Source organism: Pinus tabuliformis, chromosome X (genome assembly GCF_031772625.1).
Source record: "Pinus tabuliformis cultivar Carrire ecotype Pingquan chromosome X, CPIR1, whole genome shotgun sequence".
In the NCBI taxonomy this organism is placed as follows: domain Eukaryota; kingdom Viridiplantae; phylum Streptophyta; class Pinopsida; order Pinales; family Pinaceae; genus Pinus; species Pinus tabuliformis.
This window is the reverse complement of record NC_142308.1, coordinates 999,743,575-999,767,837: the sequence shown is the minus strand read 5'-3', so window position 1 is coordinate 999,767,837 and position 24,263 is coordinate 999,743,575. Positions and strand designations below refer to the sequence as shown.

Below are 24,263 nucleotides of genomic sequence, written 5' to 3'. Positions count from 1 at the left end.
AGCCCTCTAGGTTTGGCAGCTACCCTAGAAACAATAGTTTAAAGCAATTCATGATTTCTTCTAGTATAATAGATAAGAGAAAAGTAATGGAACCAACCTGGAACTTCTGCTTAATCCCTTGCTTGATCTCTCTCCCCCTTGATAGAGCTTGCAACTCCTCTCCATACTTATCCCTCTTGGAGAGTACCTGTAGAAACACAGTAACAAAGAACTATCAAAGCATCTTCATCTATTATATCATAAACATTACAGAATCAGACATATAATGAACATACAATAGCATTCACAAATGATAACATTCACAATTGCATAATCATATGGAAGAAAACTTGAAGAACTTTATTAAATAGAAGGTAGAATTACAACCCAGTTGTCTAATCCAGCATCATCCTCCTAGCATCAATCCCTCTTCACCTCATGAAATAGAAAGATCGCACCAACAATACAATGCTCTTTCCTCAAATTCAAACTATCATCAATTCCTTGCAATTCACAATATTCCAGCCTCTGGATCTCTTAGATGAGGGATCCATTTATAGATGTGTGCAAGGGTGTGAGTCATCTCTGGGTTTTGATTAGTGTCATTCCACTTGTTACATTTGGTTCCACAAGAGGAGAGATAACTGAAGTTTAGATCTCTTACTCATCCTTGGGCGAATTCAGAGAGGCAAGTGTCATAGGAGAGGTTTCTAGAAGATTCCATGAGCAACCACCTAGAAAACTGTCTCGAACATTTGTCCATCCTCACCCATCACACCCTATAGAAGGCCCAAATAGTATGCATCACACCTGAGCAGTGTATCACTCAGTATGCATCGCACCTGGCCAGTGTAGCAGTCAGTATGGTTCAGTTTAGGCCATTTCTGGATGGTTTTTCAAGTGGAACTTTTGGGGAATGATGTAATCAGATGACCATATTATTTTAAGGTATGAAAAAAATCTTTTAGGGGTTGATGAGTCCTATTTTATCGACATATAAGATTGGGGTTGAAGTGCCCAAACATGTCTATAACACCTAGACGGTTCAATCTTGGTCCTGATCATCTCTCCTGGATTGAGATGGGTGATGAGTCTACTAGTTTGGAAAAATGGTTTCCTGTTGTGTAGCTCTTTGTTGTTCATGTCGTAGACAATCACTTTACTGATATAATATAATTTTTAACAACTGACTCCATCCACAAAGAGATATTCTACACAACAGAAAAAGGAGTTGGTGGTTCACACGACTAATTTTTTTGTGATCGCGGGACACCTGTATAAAATGGGTTGCGATGAGATACCACACCAATATGTCCCAAAATTTGAATGACTGAGCATCCTCACAGAAGCACATGGAGGAGTAGCAGGAGGCCACTATGCAGGGAGAGTGATCGCATAGAAGATCTTGCACGCTTGACTTCGGTGGCCAACGGTGCATAAGGATTCAAAAGAGTATTATAGGGCATGTGATGCTTTCCAAAATATGGGGAAACCATCACGGAGGGACAGGTTGCCCTTAAATACACAGATAAATTTACACGCATTTTCTAAGTGGGTGATTGATTTTGTGGGTCCAGTCAAGCCATTAGGGAAAAATATTGGAGCACGATATATCATCATAGCAACTGAATACTTGATGCAATTAGTGGAGGCTCAACTGGTAAGGGACTGTAGCGCATCGTTATTTTTGAATTTATCTTGTCTTGATTTGGTTGCCCTAAGATATTAATGAGTGACAGGGGCACGCACTTCTTAAACGAGATTATTTCTGCGATGCTTGAATAATTCCAGGTTTATCATCAGAAGATTACACCCTACCATCCTCAATCTAATGGTACAATAGAAGCTTTCAATAAAATCCTAGAAAATGCTTTAATGAAGGTTTGATGCAGAAGGTAGAAAGACTGGGATGTGCATAGACCAGCAGTCCTATGGGCGTATAGAACCACTTGCAAAAAACTAATAGACCAAACCCCTTTCTGGTTGGTCTATGGGCAAGAGGTTGTGATGCCCATGGAATATATTGTGTCAAGTCTGTGGATTACAACACTAAATGACATGTCTAGTTGTAAGACTATGTAGGAGCACCTCACGCAGCTAATGGAATTGGAGGAGGATCGAATTTTAGTAGGATTTCACCAACAAGTGCAAAAAGGCATGACACAGTCAACATATAAAGCAACACACCTTCCAGGTTAATGATTTGGTTTTATTTTATGACAACAAATTTATGAAATTTCCTGGAAAGTTTCAAATGCATTGACTTGGATCCTATGTGGTAAAGTACATTACAGATGGTCACGCAGTTCATCTTGTGAATCTAAATTGAGAATCATTTCCATGCAGAGTGAATGGCAGTTGATTGAAGTTGTACAAGGGTGATCTCTCCCCTGCACAATGACTATATGATGGTGGGATAGTTTTAGTACTCCAAGAAGTTGCAAGTAAGTACAAGACTATAAACTACACTACCAAAAAATCTGGAAGCCGAAGTAAGAGGGTTGTGTGATGGAAGAATGTAGGGTGTCGAGGGGAGTTGCGCCAAGGTGGCTATGCCACAAAGGTTGGTGCTATGTAGCTTGGTCAAAAAGTAGCCTTTGGATCCACTATAGATGATGGGATGGAAAAATTTCTGTTAGGAGGAGTGGGGAGGGTGCATTTATGGGGAAAATTGTTGGAAATCTGCCATCAAATATGCATTAATGATAGAAATTTGGAGGGAACTGTTGGATTTGAATTAAAATTCACCTATAAATCTGGCAAGCCACCTAAAATTTGAACATTTTGTTGTAGATGAGTTTTCCTTAATATTTGCCACTAGTATGAATATTGTATGTCTGAGAAGGTTTGGGAAGACATGCTAGCATGGCTGGAGTTTGCCAACATACCTGAGTGGAACTGTGAGATCATCTTTGAGAGAATGACTGCCACTCCACCTACAACCGAAGTCGTGCCCTCTGAAGCTATGTCCTTTGCTGAAGAAATGCCCTCTATTCCTATGAGAAATACAACTATAGTGCCTAGGTCTCGTAGACCTAAGCCCTCTGCAAATGATAAAAATTTGAAAATGCCACAGCACGTTTCGGTGAGGAAATCGCTGCGAAAAATTCCGACAAAGATCTGCTAGAAGGGGAAAATGGACAAAGCACAGTGGCCACATGAGCCCCTTTATTTAGATAAAGAAAAACTTCATGGAGGCATCAAGGAGATCAATGACGAAGAGGGTGAGCCTATGACTCGGCTCCCGCAGTACATCCCATTGACAAGGGCACATGCGAGGTGCCTAAAGATCTAGATAATGCCAAATTCATGGTCTCTACACCACTATTGCTAGAGAAGGTGGTGTTTGAGGGTGCACTATTGGGCTGCATTCCATTGCTTAAGCTAGAGGATTGGGATTTCGGAGATCACGAGAAGTTCCCTCAGCTTGTGTCGAACAAATATTTGTCAAAAATATATTATGAGGAAACCAGGGTTATGTAATTGGATCCTAAGAAGTGGCTCGCAGGAGTTGAGAAAGCAGGGCTTCTAAACATGCTCTGGGTGCCGCATTTTAGCTGTACAATCATTAACATTATATGTGTTAGGAAATTACTCACCTTGGCGCACAATGGGTGTCTTTGGCTAGGAGAACCTGTCCCTATTACTGATATGTCAATCCACTGGATCATCTTGCTTCTCTATCAAGGTGTGGATCCAACATAAGCATTTGGAGGGAAAACAGAGGAGAATCAACTCAACAATTAGATGAAGAGAAAGTTCGGGTTCGTTAAGAAGTCGCACGGATATTCCATTTGCTCCATTAAATACTCTGTGGTACAGTTCATAGCATAGATATTGGCATGAAAAATCATGTGAAAGTGTCACACGGACAAGGATTTGGTGCCGATGATCTCCTTGGCTACGCAATGTGTCGAAGGAGTCAAATACAACTAAGCTTAGTACTTGTGCAAGGAGTTCTTGGCAAATTGTCGAGAGGCCTAGGATGAGGGCAAGGAATTTCATTATGCCTAGTTGTCACTTTTAATAGTCTTAGTAGCATGGAGGATGTCGGAGGACAACCAGTTTTCTCCTCAATACCTAGACCTTCCAAAGGCAGCGAAGTTCACCTCACTCTAGGAAGAAAAACATGCAACACAGGTCACAGAGACCAAGATGTTTTGGGTATTAGTGGAAATGGATCTGCACACAGTGATTAGCCAAAGGCCGAGGCTTTCACCTACCTTACATGATCAACTTGAGCCCTACGCCGAATTCAAGGCTGAATTCCACAATATACATATTCACGTGTGACGGGATTCAAAGAAGATATGGCATAAGTTGCCTTACCTTGTTGGCAAGGCGGATGTTCAGGAAATTATCAGTAAATGGCCAGGGGAGTGGTTGTACCCATTATATCTAGGAGAGGTAATATGCAAGGTAGCAGAAGGTATTACCGTGCATACCTCAGTAGTGGAACAACAGAAGGAGGTCCAACAAGTTGCAGCTCAGGAGAAAGCTACATAGTAGAAGGAATTTGTTGCTAAAGAAGCTGTTGCCAAGGATGCTGCTGCTAAGGTAGCTGCTGACAAAAAGTAGGCGGCCCAGGAAACTATGATAGATGTTGAGAAGTCTGAATCTTAGCATGCTCAGGACCAGGAAGGGTCAAAGGTCGAAGGGGGTTGGGGCACAGAGCAGGGAACCCCCTTTGTTGTCAAGAAACGACCGAAGAAAACAACCTTAAGGCCGCAAAAGAAGTAGAAGTCAATAATATTCTCCTAGGTGGATCTATTAGTCCTCACTGAAGGGGACTTAGATGAAATCGACGATAAGGTCTGGAACACCACGACAGAGTTATGGACCCAATTTGAGCAGCAACACCAGTAGGTGCTAGGAAATGTGTAGAAGAATCTATGCTATCTGCAGATCCAAATAGGCTGACTACAAGTGAGCAGGATTTAGGAGAGACTGCATCAAGCAAGCGTGCCGATTTTGGACACGGATCGAACTCTGGATCTCTAGGCGATTCAGTTGCCAGACGGGACCTTGTGTGCCAAACAAGGAGAGACCAACACCGAGCTTTCGAAGTTGAAAAATTTGGCCATCAACCTTGCGACTCTCCCTATCAAGACCCTACATGAGTTACACCAAGGTGTATCAGATGAGCTAAGGGTTAGGGAGCTGTGGGCGTTTTTGGTGATTAATGAAGTAAAAATAAACAACACATAGATCTTTGAAGAAAAGGCCCAGGAACTGAAGGATAATGCATAATTTTCCACACATAGCCAACACTTAGAAGTTGCGATTACACAGGCTTGTAATGCGCTTCCTGAACTCAAAATTGCAGCGGATGTAGAATCAATCAAAAATATCCAGAAACTAGTTGCGACAGTCAAGGAGTCTAAATATGAAATCCGTCAAGTACAATTTGAGCTACAGTTGCAAATTACGGAGCTACAATTGAAGCTGCAGCTGAAAACTCTGCCAAAAGTTTGGGAGTAGCGCAGAGCAGTTATAAAAGAGGGAATGGCCACACTAGACACAATAGTCAAGGACATCATAGAATTGTTTAAGTAGGCCATGGAGCTTTGGATGTCTCTATAGTTGGACCCCACTCTATAGAAGACTGGTGTTGACCTTAGAGGGAAACAATAGCAATTTGATGAGATAAGGTTGATTGCACACACTTTAGCACCAATATAGAGGTTCACGCAGTTACAGGAAGAAAAGAAGCTTCAGACTGAAATTGAAGAGTTGCACTAAAAAGAGGCCATTCTTAGGGCCAGGACACAGCCTTGGATAGAGGAAGCCAACCAACTCACTCTATCAGTACAAATAAAGATCAAAATCATAGAGCAGATGTAAAGGACAATGGGCCTGATAGTGGAAGGCCCCACTACATAGAAGTTAGTCGAGTAAGTGCAGCAAGAATCTATCCAGGGAACAATTGATCTATAGGTTCTGAAATTAGAGTTTCGTGAACTCCAAGCCAAGATTGAAGCACCAGACGAGTGACTTGAGGACGAGTCACCATATTGTGTTGGGGGCCTATTGGGATGGGGTCCCTAGGAAATTTTTTTGTCAATTTTGTAGTTTCTTTTTGTAAAGATGTAAAGTCTCTGTGATTTGTTGTAGTAGAGCACGCAGATAGTAAGAGTTAAAGGGGCTTTAGTCCCTTAGGTTGGTAGGTGATAGGAAGGTTTTGAGACTTGCCCATGATTCGCCGACCATGGTATTGTAACATCAAAGGCTATAAATAGAAGATTCATAGCAAGTATAAGATATAACTAATTAATAGAAATCTTTGTAAGCGAAAGTAAGCTAAGGCAGGAGAGGTCTATTTTCTGTACTTAGGCAAACAGGAATTCTCCTGCATTTGAGTGTGTGGAGACCTTGGTAAGTCCACAAGCTAAGTGCATGGACCCCTGTAGCTGAGTGCACAGGGAAGAAGAGTTTGTACTCAAACAAATTCATCTAATAAAGATAGTTTTGATCCAATGCTCGTGCATCTGTGTATTTATTCTTACTTCTATATTTTTCTTCATTTTTGCTCTGTATCACAATTTATATGAGTGAATGATTATCTTATGCATGAGAGTGGTAGATCAACATAATTTATACATGTTATGAATGTTGCACGACCTCCGCGAAGGTATAAATACCGTTTAAGTGAATTACTATAATTATCTGTCTTGGAAGGGTTAGGATTCGTGAAGATAGAAATAATTCCTAGGAGCCACAGGATGCTATCACACAAGCCTCTGGATACAAAAACTTAGTTCTGTCATCCCCCAATACTGCTTCGGGTGAGACTGCAGCCTGCGCTACGCAAGTTGTTTCTGAAAGGGCCAGCAGTTTAGGGTTTTGTTGGTTGGTGCAGCTAACTTTGCACCTGGGTCAGGCCCCACAATGCAATAATTCATGTGTAGGTCTACATGAGCAAGGGCTAGGCTATTCCCAAGCCCCTGTTCCATCGATACTCAATTTTTCCTCGCTTGTGGTCGTGTGGTGGTTCTATGACCAAGGGTCGGGCTAAGGTACTAAGCCCCAATTCCTTTGCACTAAGGTCAGGTGGTGCAGGTGACTGAGGGTTGGGATTGACAGCTTGACCCCTCCTCCAAAAAGTCGTCGGGCTAAACTTCAAATAAAGGTCACAACCCATATCACAACCCATATATGTTAAGATCCATAATGTAGAAGAGATGGTAAAGTGTTGGCGTGTTGGAGTGGACGTCATGCATTCAAATCCTGCCTAGCCTATCTGACCAAAAAACCAAATTTTGGCCAATAATGGGGTGCCACATGGTGGCCTCTGGTTGGGCCACGTGGCTCACCCTAATCGGTCCACCACATCAAAAGATATCCAATAAAAACACGATAAATTCAACCATTATGAGGCTGCCACATAGTAGAACCTAATTGGTTTGTACTTGCACAATGGCCTGCTGATTTCAGTAGTATGGAAGCCTAGTCAGCTACCTAGTTAGCAAACCTGCTCATTTTTTAGCTGTTGGGTCAAAGGATCAGAACATAATAACTTGAGCATATGGTGTCAGATTGAGGTGAAATGAATGTCATTGGATTCATAATGACAAGCACTTCGACTTGATGTTGGTTTCAATAATTTTTGGGCACTTTCATTTTTGAGCTAAAATTTGATCTCCTGATTAAGGGTTTATAGGTTTTACCTTAAGCCCACCTATAGGATCCCATGGCATAACAACATTAACTTGTTTGAGGTCATATATATACACTCGTTGGGTAGGCCTAATTTATTCCTAAGGAGAGGTATCGTCATTATGCCCAAATTTCCCCAGATCAAGTCTATAATTTTCTTGTGCCTCCTGCACTCTGAATCTTTAGGAAACCCTTGTTTACTTGAAAAGATGCTCAACCTTCTTATCTAACATATTATTGCATATATTGGAGAGGAAGTCTTTGATGGCTTGTGTTGGATATATCCATAAGAAGGTTTCTTCAGTACCTTTTGTTAGGATCAAGTTGTAGCTTCACCTATTCTTGCTACTTTCAGTTAATAAATAGACTCATGTTCTCTTTTGAAATTGCATTGTTATTCTATGAATGTTAATTTGTAATGCATATGTGTGTGTGTGTGTGTACTTGTACTTTCAATTTGGTGATTTGATCGATCTTCTATGATTTTTTGCAGGTATGCATATTTTGGAAGTAGATAGAAGGTTTGGATCCTACGGGATCTACTTCAAACATAGGACCTCCGGGTACATTTATAATCCCTACTTTTGTTAATTCAAGTTCTTGGCATGATTGTATGAGTTCTCTTTGTTATATTTTTATTCTACTACATTGGGATTCTCAACCCTATCCCCTCAAAACTTTTCCCTTCAATCAAAACAAACTAGAGTCTTTTTCGAAAGAAAAGAATATTCTAGAATCATGCCCTTGGAAATCATTCACATTGAGCTTTGTGACCCATCCAGAATTCAGAACCTGGAAGGAGAAAGGTACTTTATATTGTTCATGTGTGATTATACAAGAATGACTTGGGTTACTTTTCTTAAAGAGAAATCATAAACTTTTGAAACTTTTGAAGTTGTCAAGGATCTAGTAGAAAATGCAATAGATTTAAGCCATCAAATTCCTAAGAACTAATAAAGGAGGAGGTTTCACTTCATGTGAATTCAATGCTTTTTGTGAACAATCATTATTGCAAAAACTCCATAGCAAAATCATGTGGCTAAAAGAAAAATAGAATAGTTCAAGATGTGGCCAGATCCATGCTCTTTGAATCTCAACTACTAGACTGATTTTGGGGAGTAGAAGTGTACATGACATTCTATATCTTGAACAAAGCTCAAATAAGAGTAAATGATACCAAACCTCCCTACCAACTATGGAAAGGTAGGCCAATATTCAAATAGTCTAGATTTTTTGGACTAAAATTCTTCATTATGATAAATGAAGATGATATAGGGAAATTTGATTCTAGAGCTAATGAAGGAATTTTTCTAGGATATGCCTATAGAAGAAAAGGATATAGATGTTACAACAAAAGGATTCGAATTTTTTTCGAATGCATTGATGTAAAAATAGATGAAATACTTCCTTGAGCCTAGTCATAGCCAATTATCTACAAAGGATCATAATCAAATAAAAATAAGGATGAAGAGCATGATGACGATGAAAGAGAAAAAGGTGAGTCATTTTCCTCAAAATCATTGCCCAAATATGTTCAAAAGAATCATCCAAATAATAAAATTTTGGGAGATAAGCAATCAGGAGTTCAAAAAAGAAGGAATATTTCCATTATATCAGACCAAGAGAACCTAGTTGTGTTATCCTTATTGGAGCTTCAAAATTTTATTTAGGCTAGTCAAAATGAACATTGGGTCAAATGTATGAATCAAGAACTAGATCAAATTGAGAAAAATGAGACCTAGGAATATGTACCAATACCAAAAGGAAAAAATGTGAATGGAACGAAGTGGGTCTATAGAAATAAACTCAATAAGGATGGATAGGTAGTAAGGAATAAAGAAAGACTCATATGTAAATGATATGACCAAGTTGAAGGTGTGGACTTCGAAGAAACATTTGCTCCAATAGACACACTTGAAGTAATCAAGATTTTTTTAGATTTTTCATATTTTAAAGAGTTCAATGTATATCAAATGGTAAATCAACATTTTTTTATGGAGAAGTCCAAGAAGAGATTTATGTTCAGTAGGTAGAAGGATTTCAACTATCAAAATATAAGAATCATGAGTATAGACTAAAGAAAGTCATGTATGGTTTGAAAGAAGCACCTAAAGCCTAGTATTTTGGATTGGATAAGTATAATCAACAATAAGGTTTCAAAAGAGGTACAACAGAAAATAATATTTACATCATGATTGAAAAAGATAACATGTTGATTATTGTTGTCTAAGTGGATGACATAATGTTTGGAAGTGATGATGATTCTATGAGCAAAATTTTTGCAGTGAACATCGAAAAGGAATTTGAGATGTATATGGGGGTATTTTCTTTCTTTCTTGGCTTTAGGGTTAATCAATTAGAAAAAGGTATGTTTATATCTTAGACCAAGTTCCTTAATGAAATATTAAATAATTTTCGTATGGAAAATTGTGCATATGTGAGCACTCCTACAGTAATGGGTTGCAAAATTATTAAGGATGATGAGTCTCCAAAAGTATACCAAACCACATATAGGTCTATGATTGTAAACCTTCTTTAGTTAACATCTTCAATTCCAAATATCATGCAAGAAGTAGGTTTGGTGGGTAGATTTGAATCAAGTCCAAAGGGATCTCATGTGAATGAAATTAAAATAATATTAAGATATTTACAAGGAATTGTTAATTATGGTTTATGGTATCCAGGGGGAGCAAATCTTACACTCAAAGACTATAAAAATGTAGATTTATCTAAAAGTATTGATGATAAAAAGAGCACTAGTGGAGGAGATTTATTTCTAAGAAATTATCTAGTATCCTTGTTCAACAAGAAACAAACTTCAATTTCTCTATCCACTAGTGAAGCAAAATATATTGCAATAGCCTCTTTTTGTACCAATGTTTTGTGGATGAAGTATAATATCAAGGACCTTAAAGAGAATGGTGATAGACCTATTCCCATTATGTGTGAAAATAGAAATGCTATCAACATATTAAAATTTTTGTTATGCACTCTAAAATGAAGCACATTCATATCAAGTACATTTTTCTTCGAGAACAAGTTGTTGATCAAACTATCAGATTGGAATACATTCCAACAAAAAAAATGCAAATAATTTTACTAAACCTTTACCAATTGAAGGCTTTGAATGTCTTAGACATAAAATGGGAGTAATTTCTTTTCCATGAGAAGGAATGTGTCATTAATCTCAACTAAGGAGTATGATATTGACAAGGGTAGCTAAGATGTAGATGACAAGAAATAAACATTAGTTAAGGAGGATAAATACACAAAGGGAGTCATATTGTAGCAAATATAAAAGGAATTATTCACAAGGGGAGATCCCACACACAAGGGGAGTAAACATTGGATAAAAAATGAGAGACTAAACAACCATCTTCAATGAACAATACCTAGTAATCTTCTTTTCCATTGATTTTAAATTGAGAGAGAGAGAAGGAATTTGCTAGTAGCATGAGAGAAGGAGTAGCCTTTGGAATAGTAGCTTGACAAGGGATTTCATGCCATCAATGACTGTCAATGTCTGGTGGTGTTACCATCAATGAAAAAGGTGAATATTTTCGATTAGTATGTTGTCATTGATGATAACTCATTTCATTGATGTCAAAGGATGTTTGAAGGCCTAAAGATGTTCTGAGTTTACTAAAAATGTTTTGAGGTTATGTTTCTCAAAAGGGAATGCAAAATTTATGGTTGGAAAATCCTCTCAAAGACCTATCTAATGGTATAGGGCACTTGGTATAACTCTAAATGTATAAGGAATTATAACACTTTAAAGTTTGGCAGGGTTCCAAGGCTCCAAGTTCCAACATGAGTTAATTTTACTAGTGATTAATTTCGGACCATTTATTATTTTAATCATGGATTAGTGTTAATTGATGACCCAAAATTTGTAGTAGTTTGCGAAATTTTGGTCAGTTGGTTTTCCTAGGAATTTGGGAATAGGATGGAAATGTCACCAGTAGACAATGGAAAATGTATCAACAACTAATAGGAAAATTCACAGTGTGGCCCTAGTTTATTTATAAAGTGAAAACACAAGAAATGGACTTAGGAAGCAATAACGTGGCAACCCTATGATGTGGTAGTGATGATAGAAGGTAGATTGTGATTTGATTATGAGGTTGGTGATGTGCCTTAGAGATGACGTAGTGGCAGTGACAGTTGGTCAAGTGATTTGGTTAATTAAACATGGTTTAACATAATCTAATAGGGATTAGTCCTAATCCATGATTGGTCCTAATCCCTAGCTAGACTACGAAGTTGGGAAATAGATTCACCTAGGGAGCCAAGGACCGAGATGATGTCATGCTTCGATAGGCAGCAAACAAGTGGAAATTATTTGGCCAAAATAATGACATGGCACCTCGTATGTGTGACACATGGAAGGTTTCTTTAGGCTAATCACAATGGTTTATTTTTACGTGACATGTGGCACCACTCTAATGATGTCATGTGGACAAATGATGACAAAACACTAGTACAAAATGGCTAATTAGTTAGTAAGATAATGACTAAAATTTTCATATAAACAACCATTTTTCAGTCAGTGACCAATAGTAACTAATTTACAGTATCTTATAATGCAACCAACTTTTAGTCATTTTTAGCTTAGCCATTAATTTGTTGTCTCAATTTTATTGTCTAGTAGTATATTTACTCATAATTTGGTCATTAATTTAGTCATTGATTTAGTCATTAATTGTCACAATTAATGATCAAATTTATAACAAAATATATAACTCATCTGAGAAAACCAATTAATGACCAAATAAATGACCAAAATATTGGTTGTGTTATAAGAACTGTAAATTAGCTACTAATAGTCATATATATGCAAATTTTAGTCATCGTTTGAAACCAATTAATGACCAAGGAAATATAAATTAATTTTGGTCGTGTTAGAAGATACTGTAAATTACCTACTAATAGTCATATATATGCAAAATTTAGTTGTCATTTGTCACAAATTTATCATTTATAGTAGTCATTTATCCTTTTTTTGTAGTTTCATATTCATTATATGAACGACTAATTTAGTACTTTATATTCATTTCATTTGTTTTCATTAATAATCATTATAAATGACTAATTTAGTCGTATGTTCAATTTATTTGTGTTCATAGTTAATCAATATAAAATACTAATTTAGTAGTGTTAAATTGATTTTATGTGTTTATTATTAATTAACATAAATTAATTAGTATGATTTTGCGACTAAATTAAAAAAAATATCATACAATGTGCACTTGTTCGCCTAATATTGAAATGCAAAGTTACATATGTTAATTACAATACTAAACAATATCAAGTGCAACTATAAATAATTTCAACCACATAAATTATATTATATGAAATTCTAAGTATTACAATATGAGTTTCCAACTTAATATTGGTTGGACTACAATTTACACATGAAATGTTGTTTCATTACTACAAAACATTATCATTGTGTTGCCAAGGCATTGCAGGTGAATTCACCAACTTTGAAGACTTCACCATCAATCTCTATGTTTGTATCTTATGTGGGATATTGGATTTAAGGGTTTCTCTAGACCGATTATCTTCCCTCTCCTTTTGTATTTATCGCTCCAATGTTATTATTCTCCTCTTTCCTCAAATCTTGTAACTTACCATTAGTATTGAGTTCCTTTTCTGAAAATAAAATAAGATACAGTGCAAAATGTAAGACATGAAAGACGATGAACACTAGAATATAAAATAAAGTATACTATAGAGGATTTATATGACATATACCTCAACGTCAATAATGTTAAAGTCATCTTTCCCCATAAAAGCAAGAAACTAGAACAAGTTTTCTTGAGATGAGCGATAGTGGCAACTATGTGTCCAAATGCCCTGTATAAAAAAAGAAAATAAATTGTCACCAGGGAAAAGAACATCTTAGTAAATTAGTATTCAACCTTCAAGAGAAGCTTAGGCACAATCATGCCAACTAAGTTACATGCTAAAAATCTCGGGCTATAAATAACTTGTGAAAACAAATAATTTGAGGTGTGATGTCTAATCCTTGTCATTCTATTCGCAACATGTCATTCTCTAACGCATGAACTTGGCCAAGTATATAAACAACATGTGCTCAAATAACAACATGAAAGTAAACTTTTCTAATAGTCATGAAACTATTTCAACAAAAAACAGTTAAAAGGCTTTCAATCAATATTGTGTAATACAAATTCATCTTCAAACTTTGGTTGCTTCTTAAATGGACATGATAGTAATTATTTTCAATTTCATAGTTAAAATACAAAGAAAAATCAAAAGAAACATTCAAAATGCAACCAAACAATAAAGAGAGGATATCATGGAATGGACATTACAATTATAAAACATTTGCTTTCCCAAAATAACCATGAGGTGAAAGAATCACAACATTCAAAACATTGATGGACAACCTATGCTCAAATCATTTTTATTTTTGTCACTTAAAAATTAATTGAAACAAGATATAGTACCCATCTCAAACAACTTACAAAAAATATCCTTGGTGGCACAAACTCTCCCAGTATCTGTATCATATATTAGAATAAGTTTGTATACTCCTTTCACTACTATCTACTATATGCCACTTGTCTTTGGTAAACTTCAACATATTACGCTCTTTAAATGGAAAATCAGATACAGTTTCAATAAACCGATAGAATATTTTAGTCTGGTGGATGTTAAAATCTCATTTCATTATTTTATGAAAATATTTTGAAAAAAAATAGATAGAAGTTAAGAACTACAAAACGTGTTGAAACAAGAGAGATCATAATGAACTAGAAGAAGGTAATAAGTCTCATGTTAGAGTATGGTCAATAGCTTTATGTATGGTATACAAAGCCCTTAGATAGAATAAATAAGGGTAGTATTGTCAATCTTGAGCTCAACAACATCAAGCTAGAGATCTTAAAGTATAATGATCACCACCACCACCAAATTTGTTAGAATATTTTTACACATAAGAAAGGAAGTCTTATATCATAACATAAGAAAGGTAAAGCCCTATATTGTAATACAAGAAAGGTAAAAGTATTATATCACAATATAGTGGAAATCTTAATGTACAGATTGGTGTTTACAAGCCCAAACATGGGATGAAGAGTGAGTGTTAAAAATATAGGTCAACATCAAGCCCCAATGAAGAAGATTTTCAAGTATTCATGAGACACAATATAACACATGATCTCCACCAACAACCAAAGTACTTAAAATACATTGACATGGATTGAGCATTTGATGTGCATAGAAAAAATATACCACACGTTGTATGTTTAATCGTTGTAATGGCTCTATCAATTGAAATAGTGGAAGCAACAATATAGCTTCCTTGATGCAAAGGTCAAGTACATAAATTACATGATTAACTAATGAACTTCAACAGTTTTGCAGAGAATATTGCAAATGGAAAGGCCTGTGACAATTAAATAGAAATGGCAATGTGAAAGATCCCACTTCTAGGTTTTAAGATAGAATATGTATCATTTCACTGGCTAGCTATCACAATTTGTAATGACAGACCTTGGTTTTGTGTATTTATTTTTATTGCCTGGGAGGTCAAAATTTGAAAAGATTGAGAATTATAAGATTCTTATTGGATAGAGAGAAAATCACAACATTCTCCACTGCCTTTCAAAAAATGTTATACATATGTTACGAAGTGTTTCCAACTCCAATGCCTTTCAAACAATGTTATACATTTTTACATAGTGTTTCTAGCTATTATACTCAAATTCATATCTACATTATAGTCAAAATCCCACTGAAGACCCCAAAAGTGGGATCGTCCAACCAACAATGCCCTACAATTTCTCTGAACCTTCAATAAGATCTGGTATGTAGTCTCATAACAATGAATTATATATGTACTAGTTATATCCTCATAAATTCAACCGATTGTAGAAATAGCTAGCAATTCCCTTCAAAGGTGAATAGAAATGCCAATAGAGTGGATATTTTAATTATAACATACCCAAAAAATTGTTCATTCAATTCCATAGACATGGCTCCACCTTTATAGAATGTACGAAGAAAAACATAACTCACGCATAATATTTATAACTTTTACAAATGAGTAACTTTGATACATGCATCAAGCAAATTATGACCTCATCACACAAAATATCATGATTTGAAGAAGACCTATATAACACATACTCACTCTCAAAACATAGAAAATATCTAGACCATGTTCAAACTCACTCCCAATGCATGCAAAATATCATGACCATGTCCAAACTTAGTCCAAAATACAAAATGCCACAACCCACCATACATCATTGGTACAACTTGTAGTTACATCTTAGTTCTAAATTTCTAAACCATTAATGTCCATGATCATAAAGCTTTGATTATCAAGAACTTATTTATTAAACCCCAGTATCGCTTTGATCTTATGAGATTCAAGCATTTCAAAACTCCTTTTTGAATCATATAGACTTTTCAGATTAGAAGTTATGATGTTACAATACACTCCAAACAAGTTTCAATTGCCTGAAGATAACTCTATATCTAGTTTTTATTGAACACTGTGTAGAGGAGGGAAGATTTCAGTCATTAATGATGGTATTATTGCCAATGACTGAGACAATGGGTCCTATGAATCACTTAAGGCCGTTCTAATGCTCACAAATCTGTACAACTGAGTGTACCATTAAGCAATATATTATAACTAAAAATGTGTTCAAAAGATAAAATGAGGGTTTCATTGGTAGTTAAAACTACTAAATCCTTTTGAATATTTAAATTAAATTATTTGGAAATACAAGGCCTATGACAAGTATCCTAAGACTTCCCCATGCCCAAATTTATTCTTTTAGAATAAGAATGGAAAGGATTCCCACTACCATGCGTATGCCACTTTGAGAGGTAGCAAGAGTTAATTAAGGATGACATATTTACAATCTAATACAATGATCCATATACAATACACTCTCCAGCTAAACAAATTCATAAAAATAATAATGTAGATATAATACTCTTCCACAAGCCATTATATCTTATGGGATTTAGAAATTACCATCACAGGTCCCTTCATTTAACAAATCATCACTAAAATTTTAGGTCAGGAGAGGAAGCACAAAATTATTTAATAAAGAAACCCTGATGTAAGTAAAACCAATGTAAGCTCAACAATGAAAGTGAGATTGGTGTATGCACCAACGACATGAAAATGAGAGATAGGATACCAAAATTCAGAGTAATTACCTGAAGGATTGTTCTCTCGGATATAATAGTTTAGTAAATGTTTCTTAGTTATGATATTTTTATCTAGAGGCGATGAATATATATCATAATTTACTAGTGTTGTGTACATGACATTTCAAGACTGTATTTTTTAAAAATTTTCTAAAATGTATATTATTAGTTGGATTTTTTAAAATAATTTTAAATAAATGAAAATTTCTTGCTGCAGACATACGTAGGCTTCTTCTAGGGGTGGAAAAAACAAATTAAAAAGGTCACTATCAACCTTTCCAACCTAATAATGAATTATATAGCATGAACCACAAATCAATATTTGTTGTGAGTTGTTCTACAAAATATAGAAAACTGTAATCTCAAGTCACATCCCCATACATTTTCACCACCACAAGCAGGGTTTCCAATAACATGCACTTCATGTACACCATACGCAACCTCATGCTAAAAGGTACATGATCCACTAATTGAAGCCCAAAATTTTCAGAGATTTCATTAATCCAATTATCAATATCAATTAGACCATTTCACAAGTAAAATACACCAACTTGTGTCAACCAAAAGAAACTGCATTAATCCATTGCTAGTACAATGGTATCACTAAACACAATGAGTTGATGCATGTTTGAGCATCTTTAATTGGCTTAACTAAAAAATGAAAAACTTTGTGACTACAAATATTGATTGTTTCAACCATAAACCTCCTTCAAATAAGAAAGGATGAATTTAATAATCAAGGTATTCCATTTTCCTAATGGATAATGGCACTAGAAAAGGAAAACTTGCATACAAAATGACCATAAACTTGTAAAGCCAACAACCTCAAGATACATGGTGTGTCGATTGAGGCTTTCAAGCACTGACTTCAACCATCTCTTGATCTACAATATGTATGTGACTAGATAGTCTTTGAAATTAATTTCACCAACATAATTGGACCTCAATTTCCTCATTAGCCCTCAGTGTCATTGGCTCTTAGTGTCCTCCCCCAATTGTGTCAGTAGAGGAGTCATGCTCAAGAGACTCTACTAAGTCAGGTTCCCAATATAACTTGGGGACTCATCTTCCCTAAGGTGTATGATGTATCCTTGATTTGTTTCGGGGGCTAGGACAAGCATTAATAGGCTTGTGTGATGTTAATATTCTTCATGTCATTGTGAAATAATGAGGGCTGCAAGATAAGGTACTCATTTCCATTGATGCTCAGCAGAGGATATATTTTCTGATCACAGTGTATCTAAAAATGAGGGTCACCACATCCACTGTTAATTTTCCCAAAAGGATAGTTGAATTCAAAATCCCCACATGTATCCCAGAGACAGTCATGATACTCACTACTGATACATAATGTTGGGATGTAGGGGTGGGAGGATAAGGGTAGTTGCAATGACTAGAAATAAAAGACCAAAAGAAGTGTGAGACATTGAATTGGTAAGAAGCAGAGTACATACTCCCATACTTTGCTCTAATTTTGGGGATCAAGAACTTAGTAACATGGAATTATGCAAAGAAGATGAAGGAGATGAACGATAATTTTCTTCTTGTAACAAGATATCTTTTGCAATCCAATGATTTTTAATTCCATGAACTACCAGTGCGGCTTCTCTGGTCCATTGTGTTGTTTGCTTGACAATAAATTCCACATGCCTTTATCTTCCTGAAAAGAATTGTACAATGGTCTAGACTTGAAGTCTCTCGCAAGGGGAGGTGAAAAAATTGACTTTCATAGAAACTTATTAATTTCATGTTCACATGGTGTGACCAAACTATCTATCTTTTTTTTTAAATGCCTCCCAAAAATCAATGCTAAAAAAAATTATCTGAAAAATCCAATACATAACATACAATTGCAAATAAATATTCAAAATTAATCGTTGAATTTAACCTCACCTGCAAAACATATATATGTAGACATGGATGAAACATCCACAAATAGTATTAAATACATAATCCTTCAATTTACCAAAAATCTTGGCTTTTTCTTGGGTTGTCTAGAATCTCCCATGCCCAAACTTATTGGATGTGTCAATGAACTTCAACTTTATTTCCTCCAAAGTGGTATGAGAATAATGTTTCAGAAATGACTACCACAAAGTAACCACCTACTTCTTGGTGCCCATACAACATCCTTCGATCATAATGTAATCATATTTTACCACACCATAATGAGGGAAACCACCCATTGATGTTATATTCTTCTCAGTCCTATCGAATTCAGTCATTTCTTTATGGGATTCCTAATTTTCCTTGCCAATCTTGTAGATCTTCTTATTCATCTTAGTACGATGATGATAACCATTCTAACTAGCCCTAGCAACAGTAAAGGAAATCCTAGCTAGATTTCAAGCACCAATACAGGCTACCTTACGCAAACCCATGTGAGCTTTTTTGGGAAGTTTTGTAACACCCCACCTGGTTACCACACCTTCATAACCCTTACCCTTTGTGACACCAATAACATCAATAATTTCATCTTTTTGGAGAAGAGTGTCAATAGGAACTTGTTTCTCAAAGAATTTATACTCTACTTTCTGGGCAATTGTTCCCCCATTAACTTGTATTTCCATTAGGTCTGTCTTCTTTTGTTTCACTCCTTTCATATTCTTAATATGGGTGTCAGAAAGAACCCTAATTACGGTTTCATACTTCCTCATATACTTAATCTCCACCTGGATCTGCTTCTTACCATCCTCGAAATCATATTTCTTGGCGTAATTAGTGAAAGCCTTCTTCTTAGCCTTGTACCAGTTTTTATAAAACTGCCTCTACACCTCCTCGCTGAGGTGTTGAGCCCACATTTTGTTAAGGGTCTGAAGACCTCTAGGTGTCTTGATACAAGTGACAACACCCACGATCACCATTGGTGAGGTCTCGATTATTGTCACAAAATCGCATGTTTCCTTCTTGTGAGGCTTAGATGTGGGTTTCTCGACCTCTCTGACGATGTGGGTATTGTCAGCCTTGTAACCCAAAAAGGTTGTCATATTGCAGGCATTCGATGGATCATACTTGGGGAATGACTTCACTTTTCCTCTATGTCTACATGCCCTCCCCCCGTTCACTCTCCATCTTGATTCTCTCTCCAGCCCTATTGCATTCACTTCGTTCAACTTTCTAGACCTTGCCTCTGAACCCTCTAGCCTTCCCATGCATCACGAAGTCGTTATACTTTAGTGCATTAATCCCAAAACAATGTTGATCTGTGGATATGGCTCTGCTGACCAAGGAAATCAACTTCGTATTTCTCCTGCCAATCCATTGATTCCTCCCTCTGTAGTTTCAATCAAAAAATTAAGTGATGGATTAGTTCCTAGGGATGATTACGGATCCGGCCTAGTTGGCTGCCCTCTGTCCCCCAGTTCTACTGCCCCCCATACCCCTTTATCCTTCTCGCCAATCAACCCACCACCTTCATCATGTCTTACCTTGCCCATACACCTCTCTCCCATAAACTCTGATCCTTCCATGTCATTTTCTAATTCCCCCATTCATTAATTACTAACCAACATCTTCCAATGGAAACTGCCCTCCATCACCCTCTTTCGTTTTTGAATTTTCCTAGTTTGAATATTTCTCATGCGTTTGATTTTCCTTTTACTACTTCAATTCTTTTAGCTCTGAATTCACATTCTACCTCACATGCCATTTATAGGGATCCCATTACCCCCAATAATCCCTCTATCGAATTTGTAAATTATAAATTTAATTCTACCTTGATTCATTTCCAAATCATAATAAATCTAACATCAATAAGTTAACCAACTTAATTTCTGAGAATAATAATTCATCTCCTACTCATTTACATCTATAAAATTGATTAACATGCTTTCTAACCCTTCTAATGATATTTTATTAGAGGCTAATTCCTCTTCTTTACCCCCTTCTTCCACCTCTCCCACTCCTAGACCCCCTTATGTTGTGAACCTATCCTCACTCGTTCTTCATCCCCCTACCCTCCATTTCTTGGAAACGGGCGTCAACTTTTCTCTTTCTCCTCGCAAGAATCCCATTGAAGATATCCTTTGCTCTATGGAGTTCATTGCCCAAAGCCTCCCTTCTCATGTTGCTGAAGAAATTCAACAAGATTTTGGAAGAATTTTACGTCATGCTAAACCTCCCATCCCCAACTTATCTAAAGGCGATTTCTGGCCCATCAAGCATCTCAATGATAACCTCAATGTCCTTGTCCTCAAAGCAGATAAGGTTAATGTTATGGTTATCATGAAATTTATTGATTATGATGCCAATATGACAAAGCTCTTGTATTATTCCTCTTATAAAATCCTACCCAAGAACCCCCTGAACACCATTTCTCAACTAGTCACCAAGATCATAAAGTCCTCTTCTATTCCTGAGTCCATTCAGCGCAAGCTCATTCCCCTTGCCCCCCAAACTCCTAAAATTTATGGTCAACTGAAAATCCATAAGCAGTATATTCCCCTTCATCCCATTGTTAGTGCCATTAGAGCTCCCACCCATGCGTTGAGTCATTATCTAGCCACCAACCTGCAAAAATTTGTAGGCTCCTTTGCCTCTTACATCAAGGATTCTGTTGATTTCATAGAGAAGTCTAAAATCATTCTGATTGATGAGAATGACTTGTTGGTTAGTTTTGACGTTGTCTCCCTCTTCACCAACATCCATGTCCCTTAAGCTTTGAATTTGATCTCCCATTTAGTTGACACTGACACCCTAAACCTGATCCATTTATGCCTCAACTCCACCTTCATCTCCTTTAAGGGTTCTATCTATGAGTAAATTGAAGGTAAATTAATGGGTTCCCCCTGTCTCTGGTTGTGGCTATCATCTTTGTGGAGTACTTTGAAATGATAGCTCTCAAGTCCTGTCATCTCAAACCAAAACGTTTGTTTCGTTTTGTCGATGATACCTTTTTCATTTGGCAACATGGATGCTTTGCGCTTGATGCCTTTCATTCCCACCTTAATATCATTGCCCCTCATATCCAGTTGACTATGGAAATAGAATGCAACCAATCATTTCCCTTCTTATATGTCCTTGTTACCCACCTGCCCAATGGCTCCCTCTCTCATCAAGTATATAGGAAAAATACCCATATTGACCGCTACCTCAACAGCCAGTCTCATCACCAGCCATCTGAAAAGATATGCATCCTCAAAACCCTCTTCTCCGGAGCTTTAAATCTCTTTGCCCCTAGTTTCTTTTAGAGGAAAAATCCCATCTAATCAAGGACTTCAAAGCCAATGGCTATTCCTCTGCTCAAATCTCTAAAGCTCTCAAATCCGTTGCTCACCCTAAGCCTAGAAAGTCAAACCCCTCCCCCTCTTGTGGCCAAGTCACCCTCCCTTACATAAAAGGGACCACCAATCTTATTGCTAAGATGTTGGCTAAGAAGAGCATAAATATCATATTTAAGCCCCACAAAACCCTTAAGCAATTGTTCTGTTCAGCCAAAGACTTATTAGATCCCATGCAAGGATCAGGGGTTTATAAAATTCCTTGTTCTTGCGGGAAATCTTACATTGGTCAAACGGGTCGCCCTTTCAAAGCCCGCCTCAAGGAACATATAGCTGACACCAATCATAACTGGTTGGGTAAATCTTCCATAGCATAACACTCTTATAAGTATAAGCACTTAATATGCTTTGATCAATCTAAAATCATAGTTTTTGCCCCATTCTACAACTCTCGCATTATTCTAGAAGCCCTCAAAATCGAGAAAAAACCTAATAAATTTAATAAGGAGGATGGTTATAGGTTTAGTCAATCCTAAAAGCCCGTGATCCACCATCTCATCCAATGACCCTTGCCCTCCCCCCCCCCCCCCCCCCCACCTTGTTTATCGTGTCCTCCTTCCTATTGCCTCTGTATTCTTTCCTCTCTCATCTCTTGTTTCAATTATTGTCTTAATAGTTTACCCCCTGGTTTCAAAAATTGTCTTCATTGAATTCCTATTCATTTCTTTTCATTGGAAATTTAGATATCATTCTAGACCTCAATCTTTTTATTCCTCATTATACTTTATTATTAAAATTCCTTTTATACAATTTAGAATCTATGGTTATCATGACTTATTTCTTTGCTCATATAATTCTTAATATAATTATTTTATTTCTAATCCATGCTTTTGTCAATTACTTAATCCTTTTTATCAATAGGATTTTATTACTTTTATTATATTTAAAATTCAAAATAACAACTTTCTCACCTAATTCTTATACTTTATTATTAAAATTCCCTTTTATACAATTTAGAATCTATGGTTATTATGATTTTTTTTCTATTATTTATTTTCTCATATAATTCTTAATATAATCCTTTTATTTCTAATCCATTCAATTACTTAATCCCTTTATCAATAGGTTTTTATTACATTTATTATATTTAAAATTCTTAATCTCACCTAATTCTTAAACTCTTTTATGAGTCAACTTTCTTTTAAGAAATCCTCAATCGTATTCATTTTTCATATCCCATTCTAATCATTTTCTGGTTGGTCAACAAAATTATCCTTGGTCTAATATATTCATTATTCAGTGACCATTATCTAATTCTCAATTGACCATTAGACCAATTGACTTACATTTCAATAATTGTTCCTATAAAAGGCTCTCCAACACTCGTTTACTCACAAGACTCTCATTGGTCCCTGATGATGGATGGAGTCACCATCTGAAACGTTGGACAGATTAACCATATTAAATAATGCAATTCTAGAAATATTTAACAATGTTCGAACTTCCTGTGATTCATCTCTTCAACTGCAACTCCCCCTTCTTCCTCTTGTCTGCCCCCAAAGTCTCTAACATGGAGTCGATCCCTGACGTTAACCACCATAAATAAATCATTTGTTTACTGTTTTCCATCTTTACCGGTAAGGTAAAAATAAAATAATAGTAAATTAGTAAGCCAATAAACTTACTATACTACATTCATGCCCTCATAGTCTTTAATATTCTGACTCTACTCTTTTTCACTCTATGATATTAATTTGCGCCATACATAAATTTTTCATAATAATTCTTGAATTTTCAATATTTTAGTAAAGTGTGGTATATTCAGCCACTAGGTTTGAATTTCATCTTGACTCTGCTAGGAAAATAATTATGCCATTCTCATGTCATGTCGAGATATAATCGCTGAAACCGTAACACATTAAAACTCTAAAATCCCTTCAAGGTCTGCAGAACCATCTTGGTCAGGTTCGTGACACATCTCAGTGCCACAAGATCTTCTTTATGGATCGTTGTGAGCTCACTACCAAAATTGAACAATAATTCCTTGAGGCCCTTGGTGTCTATATTCTCGCATAGAGATTTCAGCTTTAATAAATTCTTTCTTTTGGATCAAGCAAGGGTTTTAAGGTGCACACTTACTGGCCAAATTTTTCTTTCAAATCCTACCCTCCGACTATACATGTCTTCTGACTGCTTTTGGCCTCCTTT

At 36.3% G+C, this 24,263-nt stretch overlaps 1 pseudogene; it reads right to left on the bottom strand.

The window, feature by feature from the left end:
* Positions 1-18,725: 18,725 nt before the first annotated feature.
* LOC149143096 (large ribosomal subunit protein uL3 pseudogene) lies at positions 18,726-23,601 on the bottom strand (annotated as a pseudogene).
* Between the last annotated feature and the right edge of the window lie 662 nt (positions 23,602-24,263).